Genomic DNA, 15421 nt, shown 5'->3' with positions numbered 1-15421 from the left:
ATGAGTATCTTTTGACTGAAAATCTTTAACAAGTGATATACTGCAGGGATAATACGAGGGGTGATTGATAAGTTCGTGGCCTTAGGTAGAAGGAGTAAATTTTAGAAAACCTAGCACATTTATTTTTCAACATAGTCCCCTCCTACATTTACACACTTAGTACAACGGTCATGGAGCATACAGATCTTGGACCTCCAGAAAGTGTCCACAGCAGGGATGATTGATAAGTTCGTGGCCTAAGGTAGAAGGAGATGAGTTATACGGCTCTCATTACATGCACATGCAGTTCAACTCTGAGTGATTAGCAGGAGGTTTGAAGTTAATAACTCATCAGGGGTGATTGATAAGTTCGTGGCCTAAGGTAGAAGAAGATGAGTTATTAACTTCAAACTTGCTGCATAATCACTCAAAGCATTGAACTGCATAGATAGAATAGATATTCAGTCTTATTCATCCAGTGGTAGAGTCTAGAACTAAATGGCAAGTTTAAGATGAGAGGAAAGACATTTAAAGGCAATCTAAGTTTTTCATCCAGAGAGTGGAGAATATTTGGAATGAGCTGCCAGAGGAAGCAAATATAACTACAATATTTAAAAGGTATCTGGACGGGAAAGACAGAGGAAACAGGCCTAATTTAGGCAAATGGGATTAACATAGATGAACATGGATTAGGAGGGTTGTACATTTCTAAGATTATATGACTATCTACATTTGTTACCATCTTCTTGATTCATTGATTATCATGATCTGGATATTTTAGCTGTGTACACACTTAAAATTCACGATTACAGAGGTAGCAATGCCCAGGTAGAGAAGAAGCAATGAAATTCTTTCATGAGTATCCAGAGAAACCAAATTCCAGGCAGAAAACACGTACTTAGTGTTATACTCCACCAAAAGGACTTTAAAATCATACTAAAGTTATCTCCTCAATCTTCCTTTTAGAATTACAAAATTAACAAAGGAAGTTCCTTTCATCTTGAAAGGATTTATGAACATTATTATAAAAGTTTTTTGTCTGAGACAGCAGATGCATTCAGAGGCACTTTTCAATACATCTAGATTACACCCTTGGGTTGACTCACATTGAATGCTAGGATGTTTAAAATAAAGCAATACCTTTTCCAACACATGCGATGGAATCATTTCTAGAATATTAATTACAGAGAAAGATATAATTTTCTAAGCACTAGACATAGGGCTTATTCTGGGTGTACAGTCTTGCCTCAGGTGCAATTAACAGTAAGGAATTATGCAAACAGAACTACGAAGTTTCTTTTTCTCCAAAGGTATACTACAAAGAATATAAAGGAATATAAAGGTGTTCGCATGCGTCATCATCTTACTCTCTTGGGGGCCAACCAAAGGTGCTTTCTTCTTTCTAAAATTTGTTTTTATAATCCAAAGACAATTCTACTTCAAGAACTTTGAGTACTATAGGGCTACTCCATCAGTGAGCTGCTCACTGATCAGAGTAGCTGGACTGGTGTTGGTGGTGAAGCCGGCTGAGATGTCAAAGGAGCCAGTTGGGATATTGAGAAAGAAGATGGTTGGGGTATTGGGAAAGGACATGGCCAGGATGTCGGAGGAGCCAGTTTGGGTTTGGAGGAGCTGATCTAGCTGCAGACCGTGTTGCTGCCAGCCACTCAGAAGCATTGGAGTTGGTGCAGTATAACCACGGGGGATTGTCTCGGACAGTGATAATGTAAACTGTCACAGGCCTGTGACCCTTGTCTGGTGGAGACAGTTGACATGGGAGTGGTGTAGCCTCAGTTCTAGAGAGGACTAGAGCTCAAGTCTCAGTCTTGCATGCTGCTGTAAGACCAGGTGAGAGATTACAGTGTGGTGTCTGCACTCGGCTAGGACCTGGCCTCTTCCATTGGTGTTGCCCTTCCATGTTTGAGCGGTGTAATGACAGGTTGGATTGTGTACGTCTACACACTGCTGGGAGACTGTAACACTGACTGCTGGACATTGTCACTCAGGGTCTTGGAGTATATATGATTTTTTTCCCCCCCAAGTGAATATGCTTCTTTGCTCACTATTTTGAAGTTTACTTGCTATTTTAAATGTTTTGTACCTCGGCCCCAGAGGAATATCGTCTCATTCAGTTGATTCTATGTATGGTTTGAATGATAAATAAACTTCATTTGATTTGATTTGAAATGTTTAATAATGAGCTAAAACCTGCTTCCAGCAGCCAACTGTCCACTGTTATCTTTATCAACTATGGATTTACAAGTTTTGTGGAAATTGCAATCAAAAAATTGCAACTAGGTTAGTGCTGTCCAGGTCTAAATTGGTGAGACCGTGGATAGTGACAGAGCTTGTGAATCACGATGTTGCCTTATTGGCAGGGAGAAAAGAAAGGACAATCAAAATATGATTTGCCTTTTGAAAAAATATCTTTCACAGCCATAAAGTCATCCCACAGTCATTCAAAAAAACTTTACAATCAATTAAGCAATTGAAAATGTTAAAGCAACAATTAAGTTTTAAAAAATTCGTTTTACCTGAGAGCAATTTTCCTTAAAATCAATAAGGTCACTCAAGTAGATTCCCTAGCAGAAATGTGCGAAACCCGCAGCAAATTTGTGCTCTACAGTTGGAATCCAACAAGGCCAGGAAATCAGTGGAGAATCGAAAAAAATTACCACCAGGGCTCCACCAATAAGCTTCCGATTTCCATATTCGTATACGAATTCCAACTTCCTGACAATAATATGGGTAAACACCAGCAGTTTAATGCACAGCTTGCTGGGAACTGAGTGCATCTCCAAGGAAGCTCTGACCATTATCTCAGGGTTCAAATACCAGATGAAATCCAAAGAAACAGAATCATCAGTGGACAAGTTGACAAGTTGGTAAGTTGGTAAAGTTGACAATTCCTAAAAAATTCTCAATAAACTTTAACAAGTAGAGTCATACAGTACAGAAACAGACCCTTTAGCCAAATTGGTCCGTCTAAGCTAGTCACACGTCTGTGTTTGGCTCAAGTCTCTCTAAACCTTTCCTATCCAAGTAACTTTTAAGAGCTGTTAATAATGTACCTACCTCAACCACTTCCTCTGGCAACTTAGATTCTACATATTGACCACCCACAGGGTGAAGGAGTTGCTCCCTAGGTTCTATTAAGTCTCTTCCCCCTCACCTTAAACTTAATGCCTTCTAGCTCTTGATCCCCCTTCCCACAGAAAAACACTGTGCATTTACCTTATATAAGTCATACATGATTTTATACATTTCTTTAAGCCTACTCCTCATTTGCCTACACTCTAATTAAAACAGTCCCAACCTCGCTCCATATCTCAGTCATGGATATGACTGGACTATAGGAAGGACTCTAGGAATAATACTATAAGACATAGGAGCAGAGTTAGGCCATTCGGCCTATTGAGTCTGCTTTGCCATTTACGTATTCCTGGCTGATCCATTTCCCTCTCAACCCCATTCTCCTGCCTTCTCCCCGTAACGTTTCATGCCCTGACTGATCAAGAACATATCAACTTTCACCTTAAGTGCATCCAGTGACCTGGGTTCCACAGCTGCCACAAATTCACCACCCACTGGCTAAAGAAATTTCTTAATTCTGTTCTAAATGGACACTCCTCTATATTGAGGCTGTGCCCTCATATCCTAGACTCCCCCATTATAAGAAAGATCCTCTCCACATCCTTTCAACATTAGATAGGTTTCAAAGAGATCCCCCCCTCCTCATTCTTTTAAATTCCAGCAGGTAAAGGCCCAGAGCCATCAATTGCTCCTTGTACAGTAAGCATTTCATTTCTGGAATCACTTTCGTGAACCTCCTCTGAACCCTCTCCAATGTCAGCACACCCAGCCAAAATTACTCACAATATTTCAAGTTGGGCCTCACCAGTGCTTTTAGGGAATTCTGTATGATGACTCCCTTTGCACTTCTGATTTTGAATTTTCCCCCGTTTAGAAAATAATCCACACCTTTATTCTTTCTACCAAAGTGTATGACCATACACTTCCTGACACTGTATTCCATTTGCCACTTCTTTGCCCGGTTTCCGAATCTGTCTAAGTCCTTCTGCAACCTCCCTGCTTCCTCAGTACTAGCTGCGCCACCACCTATCTTCATATCATCCGCTAACCTGGCCACAAAGCCATCAATTCTGTCACCCAAGTCATTGACATACGATGTAAAAAGCAGCCCCAGCACCGAACTGCAGAACACCACTAGTCACAGGCAATCAGAAAAGACTTCCTTTATTCCCACTCTCAGCTAACCCTTTATCCATGGTAGTATCTTTCCTGTAATATCATGGACTTTATCTTGTTAAGCAGCCTCATATGCACACCTTGTGACCACTGAAAATCCAAGTAGACAACATCCACCACTTCTCCTTTGTCTACCCTGCTTGTTATTTCCTCCAATAATTCCAACAGATTTGTCAAGCAAGATTTTTCCTTAAGGAAACCATGCTGATTTACCAGGTGCCTCCATGTACCCGGAAACCACATCTTTAACAATCAGCTCCAACATCTTCTCAACCACTCAGGTCAGGCTAACTGACATTTAATTTCCTTTCTTCTGCTATCCTCTCTTCTTGAAGAGTGGAGTGACAAATGCAATATTCCAGTCCTCCAGAACCATTCCGGAATCAAGTGATTCTTGAAAGATCATTACTGATGCCTCCATAATCTCTTCAGCTACTTCTTTCAGAAATTTGAGCTGTAATCCATCTGGTTCAGGTGACTTACCTACCTTCAGACCTTTCAATTTCTCAAGCACCTTCTCCCTGATAATAGTAACTGCACTCACTTCTGCCCTCGATACTCTTCAACTTCCAGCTTACTGCTCATGTCTTCCACAGTGAAGACTGATGCAAAATACTTATTCAGTTTGTCCGCCATTTTCTTTCCCCCCCATTATTACCTCTCAAGCATAATTTTCCAGTGGGCTGATATTTACCTCTAGCCTTTCTTTTACTCTTAATAGAACATAGAATAGTACAGCACAGTACAGGCCCTTCAGCCCACAATGTTGTGCCGACCCTCAAACTCTGCCTCCCATATAACCCCCCCCACCTTAAATTCCTCCATATACCTGTCTAGTAGTCTCTTAAATTTCACTAGTGTATTTGCCTCCACCACTGACTCAGGCAGTGCATTCCACGCACCAACCACTCTCTGAGTAAAAAACCTTCCTCTAATATCCCCCTTGAACTTCCCACCCCTTACCTTAAAGCCATGAGCAGTGGTGCCCAGGGGAAGAGGCGCTGGCTATCCATTCTATCTATTCCTCTTATTATCTTGTACACCTCTATCATGTCTCCTCTCATCCTCCTCCTCTCCAAAGAGTAAAGCCCTAGCTCCCTTAATCTCTAATCATTTACAGGTGTCCCATCGCTTTCTGAACATTCTCTTTACAACATTTCGCTTTTACAAAAGACCTACATTTGTACCTGTTTTCGTTAACTGAAAGAGGATTTTCGCTTTTACGAAAAAAGACGCTCGCTTTAAACTTGTGTTTACCCCGAGAAAGACTACCATGACCATGAAGTCTTGAGCAGACAGGTGTGTGTGTAAGTGTGACGTGAGAATGCGTGGCATGCACGAGTGTACGTGCTGATTTTTTTCAACAAATCGATTTTGGCTCAAACTTCCTGATTCCGTTGAGTGAAACTACACTGTACATACATTATTTCTACTTTATATAGGCTGTGTATTTATCATATCATTCCTGCTTTTACTATATGTTAGTGTTATTTTAGATTTTGTGTGTTATTTGGTATGATTTGGTAGGTTATTTTTTGGGTCTGAGAACCCTCAAAAAATTTTCCCATATAAATTAATGGTAATTGCTTCTTCGCTTTACGCCATTTCAGCTTACGAACCATTTCATAGGAACGCTCTACATTCGGGTAGCGGGGGAAACATGCATCTTGGAAAAAAAAACTTTTGTTATCCTCTTTGATACTGTTGGCTAGCTTACCTTCATATTTTGCCTTCTGTTGGCTTATTTTAAAAGATTCCCAATCCTCTACCTTCTCACTAATTTCTGCTCTATTATATGCCATCTCTTTTGCTTTTATGTTGGTTTTTACTTCCCTTGCCAGCCATGGTTGCGTTATCCTGCCTTTTGAATACTACTTCTTTGGGATGTATCCATCCTGTGCTTTCCAAATTGCTCTCAGAAAATCCGGCCATTGCTGCTCTACTGTTATCCCTCCTAGTGTCCCCTTCCAGTCAACTTTGGCCTGCTCCTCTCTCATGCCTCTAATTCCTTTTACTCTACTGTAATACTGATACATCTGACTTTAGCTTTTCCATCCCAAATGCAGAGTGAATTCTATAATATTATCATCACTGCCTTCCAAGAGTTCCTTTACCCAATCAAAACCAGCTCATTACACAACACCCAATCCAGAATTGCCTGCCCCTAGTGGGATCAACCACAATCTGCCTTAAAAAGCCATCTTGTAGGCATTCTACACATGTTCTCTCTTTGGATCCAGCACCAACCTGATTTTCCCCAATCTACCTGCATATTGAAATCCCCCATGACTATCGTAACATTGCCCTTTTGACAAGCCTTTTTGATCGTCCATTGTAATTTGTAGTCCACATCCTAGCTATTGTTTGGAGACATGTATACAACTCCCATCAGGGTCTTTTTACCCTTGCAGTTCCTTAACTCTACCCACATGTCTACATTCTATGTCTTCCAATCCTGTGTCACCTCCATCTAAGGATTTGATTTGATTTTTTTTTTAAACCAACAGAGACACACCATCTCCTCTGCCTACCTGCCTGTTCTTTTAATAAAATGTGTATCCTTGGATGTTAAGTTCCCAACTATAATCTTCTTTCAGCCACAACTCAGTGATGCCCACATCATACCTGTCAATCTCTATGCTGCATGCATTCAAAAATATAAAACTTCCAATCCTATATACAACACCCTTTTAGATTTTGTCCTCCTTCAAAACAGAAACTCATCCCACTGACTGCAATTTTGCCCTTTCATCTGCCTGATCTTTCTGATAGTCTTACTATTCACTACCTCTGCTTGTAAACCAATAGCCCTTTCACTCCAGTTCCCATTGTCCTGCCAAATTAGTTTAAACCCTCACCAACAGCTCTAGAAAACCAGCCTGCAGGATTTTGGTCCCCCTTGGGATCAGTGGTAACCCGGCCCTTTTGTACAGGTCATACCTTCCCCAGAAGAGATCCCAAAGATCCACAAATCTAAGACCCTGTCCCCTGCACCAGTTTCTCAGCCAAACATGCATCTGCTATATCATCCTTTCCTTACCCTCAATGGCGCGTGGCAAAGGCAGCAATCCTGCTTTTCAGCTTTCCCTAAATTAATTAGCTCCCTAAATTCTCTCATCAGACCTCTTCATTTTTCCTACCTATCTGATTGGCGCCAATATGTACCAAGACTTCTGACTGCTCACCCTCCCCTTTAGAATGCCGTGGACCTGATCTGAAATATCCGACCCTGGCACCTGGGAGGCAACACCCCACCCGGGTATCTCTATCACATCCACAGAATCTTCTGTCTACTCCTCTAACTATAGAACCCCCAATCACCAATGCAGTCCTCCTCTCCCTCTTCCCTTCTGAGCCACAGAGCCAGACTCTGTGCCAGAGACCCTGTCTCCCCTCCTCGTTCACTCAACCTATTCTCATAAGGCATGCTCCCTCTGCACCCTTTGTACGGTTTTCACGTCCTTCCTGTAGTGAGGCAACCAGAATTGAGCACAGCACTCTAAGTGGGGTCTGACCAGGGTCCTGTATAGCTGCAACATTACCTCTCAGCTTCTAAACTCAATCCCACGATTGATGAATACCAATGCATCGTGTGCTTTCTTAACCACAGAGTCGACCTGCGCAGCAGCTTTGAGTGTCGTTTGGATTCAGACCCCAAGATCCCTCTGATTCTCCACACCGCCAAGAGTTTTACCACTAATACTATATTCTGTCATCATACTTAATCTACCACAATGAACCACCTCACACTTATCTGAGTTGAACTCCATCTGCCACTTCTCAGCCCATTTATGCATCCTATGAATGTCCCGCTGTAATCTCTGACAGCCCTCTACACTAGTGGTTACCAACCGTTTTAAGCCCAAGATCCCCTACCTCGACCTCAGTGAAAGGCAAGATCTACCTACTAAATCGTTTAGAGAAAAAACAGCTCAGATTGTACTTCCAATTTGAGGCCTTTTATTTGGGCAAATTGTATTTGAATTACACAAAACACTTTAGTCAAACTTTCAAATTAATTCAAACAAGAAAACACTAACTAGCATGTCAAACAGGCCGTAGCTGTCTTTCTTTAAGAATATTACAATATTTCACACCTTTAATTTTATGTTTCATTATTTAATTTTATTTCAACACGAAAAATAAATGAATAAAAATTGACTGTTGCACTCAGTGTAATGACTGGGGCTGAATACTTTCTGCTAGTTCCCTGAAATTTGGCTCATAACTACAGACAGCCAGTCTGAGACAGTCTGTGAGGTGTAGGATTGCCAACTGTCCCGTATTTCCCCCAGTAAAGTAGAGCATTCCTATGAAACCTTTTGTGCCGAAATGCTTTACGCCGAAGAAGCAATTACTATTAATTTATATGGAAAAAAATTTTGAGCGTTCCCAGACCCAAAAAAATAACCTACCAAATCATACCAAGTAACACATAAAACCCAAAATAACACTATAACATATAGTAAAAGCAGGAATAAAATGATAAATACACAGCCTATATAAAGTAGAAATAATGAAAATTAAGCCAAAGCCGATTCATGGGGTTAAAAAATCGGCACACATGCGCACACAGGTGCCCGCGCAAGGCTTCATTGTCATGGCAGTCTTTCTCGGGTAAACACAAATGTCCCGGGATTTGACTGCTACTTTTGTCCCTTATTTGGGAGTGAGAAAGTTGGCATCCCTAGTGAGGTGTCTGTCAGTAAGTCGGCTCCTGCACTTAGATTTAATAATTTTCATCTGTGAAAATGCAATTTCACATAGATAAGTTGACCCGAAGTAGGCACCGACTTTTAGTGGTATAAAACCAAAGAGCACACCGCGCATTGCTCGGCCCCATCAGTAGTAATTGCCACCAGTTTATGAATGGGGATGTCATTTTCACTGACGTATTTTTTTAAACTCATTGTAAATATCCTCACCTCTCATTCTTTCCTTTAATTGCAAAAGAGTGAGGAAGTCCTCCTTTGTTGTAAAATCTTGGAAAGCCATTCTGACAAATACAACATGCTGGGCTGTTAGCATTACATCCAGGGATTCATCGAACTGTAGTGAAAAATATTCACGTCCTCTGACAATGACTCTACCCTCCTTGTCACTGTTGCAGGGCCGAGCGGTATATTATGTATTGCGGTTGTGATGTTGCTTTTGTTTTTAAAGTCATTAAAACAGTCTCTGTGGTAATGACCATTGCTTCCTTGAATAAATCGCCATCTGTAAAAGGCTTCTTGTGTTTAGCTAAAAGGTGACTTACACGAAATGATGCCTCAATAGCAGCCTTATTTTGAGCAGCATGTTCTGTGAAAAATGATTGCTGGGCCTTCAACCCCGATTTCAGCTCAACTTTCCAGGCCCGAATTGCGCTCTTTGGGGGGTAGGTGTCTTTAAATCCCTGGTGGTTGGTGTTGCGGTGCCGCTCCAGATTCCCTCTTTTAGTCAGTGCTTGTGTTTGGTGGCACAACATACATACACACTTGTCTTTCACCAAGGTAAACAGAAATTCCTCTTCCCATTCTGGATGGAATTTGTATGTTTTCGCCTTCTTTCGTGAAGCCTCCGCTATGCTATCAGGATATCATGAGCGATTACTGATTGCGTCACCTCTGATCTGAGCCGACATTTACGTGCTGGGCGGCACCTAATTAATTAACTTGTTTATTTCGGCTTTTTTTTCTTAAAGATGTGCTGTGTGCATCCCGACTACTGCTGCACCACTGCATGCTTTGCGGCCCGGAGGTTGGGGACACTGTCATATATTGATGTTTGCGACAGTCTGTACTCTTATCTAATCTGATTGGTCACTTTGATGCAGCACAGGCTACGCTGAAAACGCGGTGCATGGCGGGGGAACTACACACATGCGCACTGGGCAGAAAGAACGGAACTAAACCCATGCAACCCGGAAACAATCTCTCTTTACAAACAGCTTTTTAGTGAAAATATTGCTATATTACCATTTTCCTAATTAGTATTACTTTTATAATGCTCACATCACAACAGTATTTGTGTATTTATTTTTGATTTTTCTTCGGGATCTACTGGGAAAGTCTCAAAGATCGATGGGTTGGCGACCCCTACTCTACACTATCCACAACATCTCCAACCTTTTGTGTCATCAGCAGATTTACTAACCCATCCCTCCACTTCCTCATCCAGGTCATTTACAAAAATCACGAAGAGTAGGGGTCCCAGAACAGATCCCTGAGGCACACCACTGGTGACCAACCTCCATGCAAAATATAACTGGTCTATAACCACTCTTTGCCTTCTGTGGGCAAGCCAGTTCTGGATCCACAAAGAAATGACCCCTTGGATCCCATGCCTCCTTACTTTCTCAATAAGCCTTGCACGGGTTACCTTGTCAAATGCCTTGTTGAAATCCACATACACTACAAAGCCATACAGACTATTCCTAATCATATTATGCCTCTCCAAATGTTCATAAATCCTGCCTCTCAGGATCTTCTCCATCAACTTACCAACCACTGAAGTTAAGGCTCACTGGTCTATAATTTCCTGGGATATCTCTACTTCCTTTCTTGAATAATGGAACAACATCTGCAACCCTCCAATCCTCCAGAACCTCTCCCATCCCCATTGATGCTGCAAAGATCAGCAATCTCCTCCCTCGCTTCCCACAGTAGCCTGGGGTACAACTCCAGCAGATGACTTATTCAACTTGATGCTTTCCAAAAGCTCCAGCACATCCTCTTTCTTAATATCTACATGCTCAAGCTTTTCAGTCTGCTGCAAGTCATCCCTACAATCGCCAAGGTCCTTTTCCTTAGTGAATACTGAAGCAAAGTACTCATTAAGTACCTCTGCTATCTCCTCCGGTTCCATACACACTTTTCCACTGTCACACTTGATAGGTCCTATTCTCTAATGTCTTATCCTCTTGCTCTTCACATACTTGTAGAATGTGTTGGGGTTTTCCTTAATCCTGCCCACCAAGGCCTTCTCATGGCCCCTTCTGGCTCTCCTAATTTCTTTCTTAAGCTCCTTCCTGCTAGCCTTATAATCTTCTAGCTCTCTATCATTACCTAGTTTTTTTGAACCTTCTGTAAGCTCTTTTCTTCCTGACTAGATTTACAACAGCCTTTGTACACCACAGTTCCTGTACCCTACCATCTTTTCCCTGTCTCATTGGAACATACCTATGCAGAACTCCACGCAAATATCCCCTGAACATTTGCCAAATTTTTTCCTTACATTTCCCTGAGAACATCTGTTCCCAATTTATGCTTCCAAGTTCTTGCCTGATAGTCTCATATTTCCCCTTACTCCAATTAAATGCTTTCCTAACTTGTCCGTTCCTACCCCTCTCCAATGCTATGGTAAAGGAGATAGAATTGTGATCACCATCTCCAAAATACTCTCCCACTGAGAGAACTGATACCTGACCAGGTTCATTTCCCAATACCAGATCAAGTACAGCCTCTGCTCTTGTAGGCTTATCTACATAGTGTGTCAAGAAAACGTCTTGAACACACCTAACAATCTCCACCCCATCTAAACCCCTCACTCCAGGGATATGCCAATCAATATGTGGGAAATTAAAATTTCCCACCACAACAACCCTGAAACACCTTTCCAGAGTCTGTCTCTTTATCTGCTCCTTGATATCCCTGTTACTACTGGGTGGTCTATAAAAAATACCCAGTAGAGTTATTGACCCCTTGTTCCTAACTTCCACCCACAGAGACTCCGCAGACAATCCCTCCATGTCTTCTTCCTTTTCTGCGGTTGTGCCAAGCCCCCTCTTTTGCCTCCCTCCCTGTCCTTTCTGAAACATCTAAAGCCTGGCACTCGAAGTAGCCATTCCTGCCTCTGAGCCATCCAAGTCTCTGTAATGGTCACAACACCATAGCTCCAAGTACTGATCCACACTCTAAGCTCATCCGCTTTGTTCATAATACTCCTTGCATTAAAATAGACACATCTCAAACCATCGGTCTGAGTGCGTTCCTTCTCTATCACCTGCTTATCCTCCCTCTCACACTGCCTACAAGCTTTCTGTTTGTCAGCCAACTGCCTCTTTCTCTGTCTCTTCAGTTTGGTTCCCACCCCCCCAGCAATCCTAGTTTAAACTCTCCCCAATAGTCTTAGTAAACCTCCCTGCCAGGATATTGGTCCACCTGGGATTCAAGTGCAGCACGTCTTTTTTGTACAGTCACTCCTGCCCTGAAAGAGGTCCCAATGATCCAGAAAACTGAATCCCTGCCCCCTGCTCCAATCCCTCAGCCACACATTTATCCCCCATCTCACTCTATTCCTATACTCAATGTCACATGGCACAGGCAGTAATCCCAAGATGACTAACTTTGTGGTCCTACTTCTCAACTTCCTTCTTAACTCCTCGTAGTCTGTTTTCCTTCCCACTTCAGGATGTTGTGGACGCGATTAGAAACATCCCAGACCCTGGCACCTGGAAGGAAAACTACCATTCGTGCTTCTTTCCTGCATCCACAGAATCGCCTGTCTGACCCCCTAACGATAGAGTCCCCTATCACTGCTGCCATACTCTTCCTTTCACTACCCTTCTGAGCCACAGGGCCAGCCTCTGTGCCAGAGGTGCAGCTACTGTTGCTTCTCCCAGGTAGACCGCCCCCTCCCCCACCTCCCCCAAACAGTACTCAAACAGGAGTACTTATTACTACAGGAAACATAACATTCTTATTAATCAAGAACCTATCAACCTCCACTTTAAATATACCCAATGACTTGGCCTCCACGGCTGTATGTTGTAATGAATTCCATAGGTTCAGTACTCTCTGCCTAAAGAAATTCCTCCCCACTTCTGTTCTAAAGGATTGTCCTTGCATGCACGTACGTATTTATTTTATTTATTCATTCATTCATTTTGGGATATAGTGCAGGATAGGTCCTTCAAGATGTGCTGCTCAGCAATCCATAATTTAACCTTAGCATAATTATGGGACAATTTACAATGACCAATTAACCTACTAACCAGTATGCCTTTGGATTGTGGGAGGAAACTGGAGCACCTACAGAAAACCCATACATCCCATGGGGATGATGTACAGACTCTTTACAGATAACAATCGGAATTTACTCCAACATAGAGTTGCGCTAAATGCTATGCTACTGTGCCCTCTGGTTTGTTGGATCCTGATTGCTTTTGCAATCTTAAGATTGTTTGGAAGTAAGAATGAGATATAAAACTTGTTGCTTAAGATCGTTTTATTAACTATTACAAGAACAAGGTATTGAAAGGAAGAAGCATGGAAAGATAAAGGTGAAAGAGCAGACAAAAGAAAGACCAGGCAGGGAAAGAACAAAAGGGAAAAAAAAGCTTAAGGAAAGAGAGACAACAAAGGTGGTCTGGTCTTCTTATACCAAACCACTGATAAAATTAAATTCCATTGATAACATTAACCAATCAGTAGCCAGAATCAAGTAATATGATATCCACCACTGAAACCAAGAGGTTTCCAGTAAATACAGAATCAACTGTAACTCAGTAAACAATAACATATAAGTATAGAGGTGATTATATAAAAATACAAACATTTGTACAAAGATTAGGAATGTTAAACTACAAGAAAAATAACCATGTTACAGTTCAATCCAACAGGTCCTGAATTCCCCCACTATAGGAAACACACTCTCCATTTCTACTCTATCTAAGCCTTTCAACATTTGGAGAAGCATAATATGATTAGGAATAGTCAGCATGGCTTTGTGAAAGGTAGGGCGTGCCTTACGAGCCTGGTGGAATTTTTTTTGAGGATGTGACTGAATACATCGATGGAGGTAGAGCAGTAGATGAAGTGTATACAGATTTCAGCAAGGCATTTGATAAGGTACCCCATGCAAGGCTTATTGAGAAAGTGTGGAGGCATGGGATCCCAGAGGACATTGCTTTGTGGATCCAGAATTGGCTTGCCCACAGAAGGCAAAGAGTGGTTGTACAAACGTAGATGGGTCACATCCTACATGGAGGTCGGTGACCAATGATGTGCCTCAGGGATCTGTTCTGGGACCCCCTACTCTTTGTGATTCTTATAAGTGACCTGGATGAGGAAGTGGAGGGATGGGTTAGTAAATTTGCTGATGACACAAAGGTTGGGGGTGTTGTGGATAGTGTGGAGGGCTGTCATCTGGACATTGATAGGATGCAAAATTGGGCTGAGAAGTGGCAGATGGAGTTCAAACCAGATAAGGGTGAGTTGGCTCATTTTGGTAGGTCAAATATGATGGCAGAATATAGTATTAATGGTAAGACTCTTGGCAGTGTGGAGGATCAGAGGGATCTTGGGGCCAGAGCCCATAGGACACTCTAAACTGCTGCGCAGGTTGACTCTGTGGTTAAGAAGCCATATGGTGCACTGGCCTTCATCAATTGTGGGATTGAGTTTAAGAGCCAAGAAGTAATGTTGCAGCTATATCGGACCCTGGTCAGACCCCACTTCGAGTATTGTGCTCAGTTCTAGTCACCTCACTATAGGAAGTATGTGGAAGACACAGAAAGGGTGCAGAGGAGATTTACAAGGATGTTGACTGGATTGGGGAACATGCCTTAAGAGAATAGGTTGAGTGAATTCGGCCTTTTCTCCTTGGAGCGATGGAGGATGAGAGGTGACCTGATAGAGGTGTATAAGATGATAATCGTGTTTGTTGTCAGAGGCTTTTTCCCCAGGGCTGAAATGGCTAGCATAACAGGGCATAGTTTTAACGTGCTTGGAGGTGGGTACAAAGGAGATGTCAGGGTTAAGTTTTTTTTTACGCCGAGAGTGGTGAGTGCTTGGAATGGGCTGCCAGCAACTGTGGTGGAGGAGGATACGATAAGGTCTTTTAAGAGACTCCTGGATAAGTTCATCGAGCTTAGAAAAATAGAGGGCTATGGGTAACCCCATGTAATTTTTAAGGTAAGGATACATTCAGCAGTTTTGTGGGCTGAAGGACCTGTATTGTGCTGTAGGTTTACTATGTTTCTAATAGTCAATGTTTCAATGAGATCCCTCCTCATTCTTCTGAACTCCAGCGACTAAAGGCCCAGAGCATTCAAACGTTCCATAGAATTACATCCTTGCTTTTATATTCTAGTCCTCTTGATTCAGATCGACAGGTTTACTATACACCGTCAGGATAGATCTATAGAGTCTCTCAAAAGCAGAGGTGGAGGAGTTTGCCTCATGATCAACTC

At 42.2% G+C, this 15421-nt stretch overlaps 1 protein-coding gene across 5 annotated transcripts in view; it reads right to left on the bottom strand.

The window, feature by feature from the left end:
* LOC134342406 (WD repeat-containing protein 26) overlaps positions 1–15421 on the bottom strand; it is a 159314-nt gene that overhangs the window by 60052 nt on the left and 83841 nt on the right. The gene's annotated exons all lie outside the window — the stretch shown is intronic.

This window comes from Mobula hypostoma, chromosome 2 (assembly GCF_963921235.1).
Source record: "Mobula hypostoma chromosome 2, sMobHyp1.1, whole genome shotgun sequence".
Taxonomy (NCBI): Eukaryota; Metazoa; Chordata; class Chondrichthyes; order Myliobatiformes; family Myliobatidae; genus Mobula; species Mobula hypostoma.
Note: the sequence above shows the minus strand (reverse complement) of the source record. Positions and strands in the feature narration are given on the sequence as shown.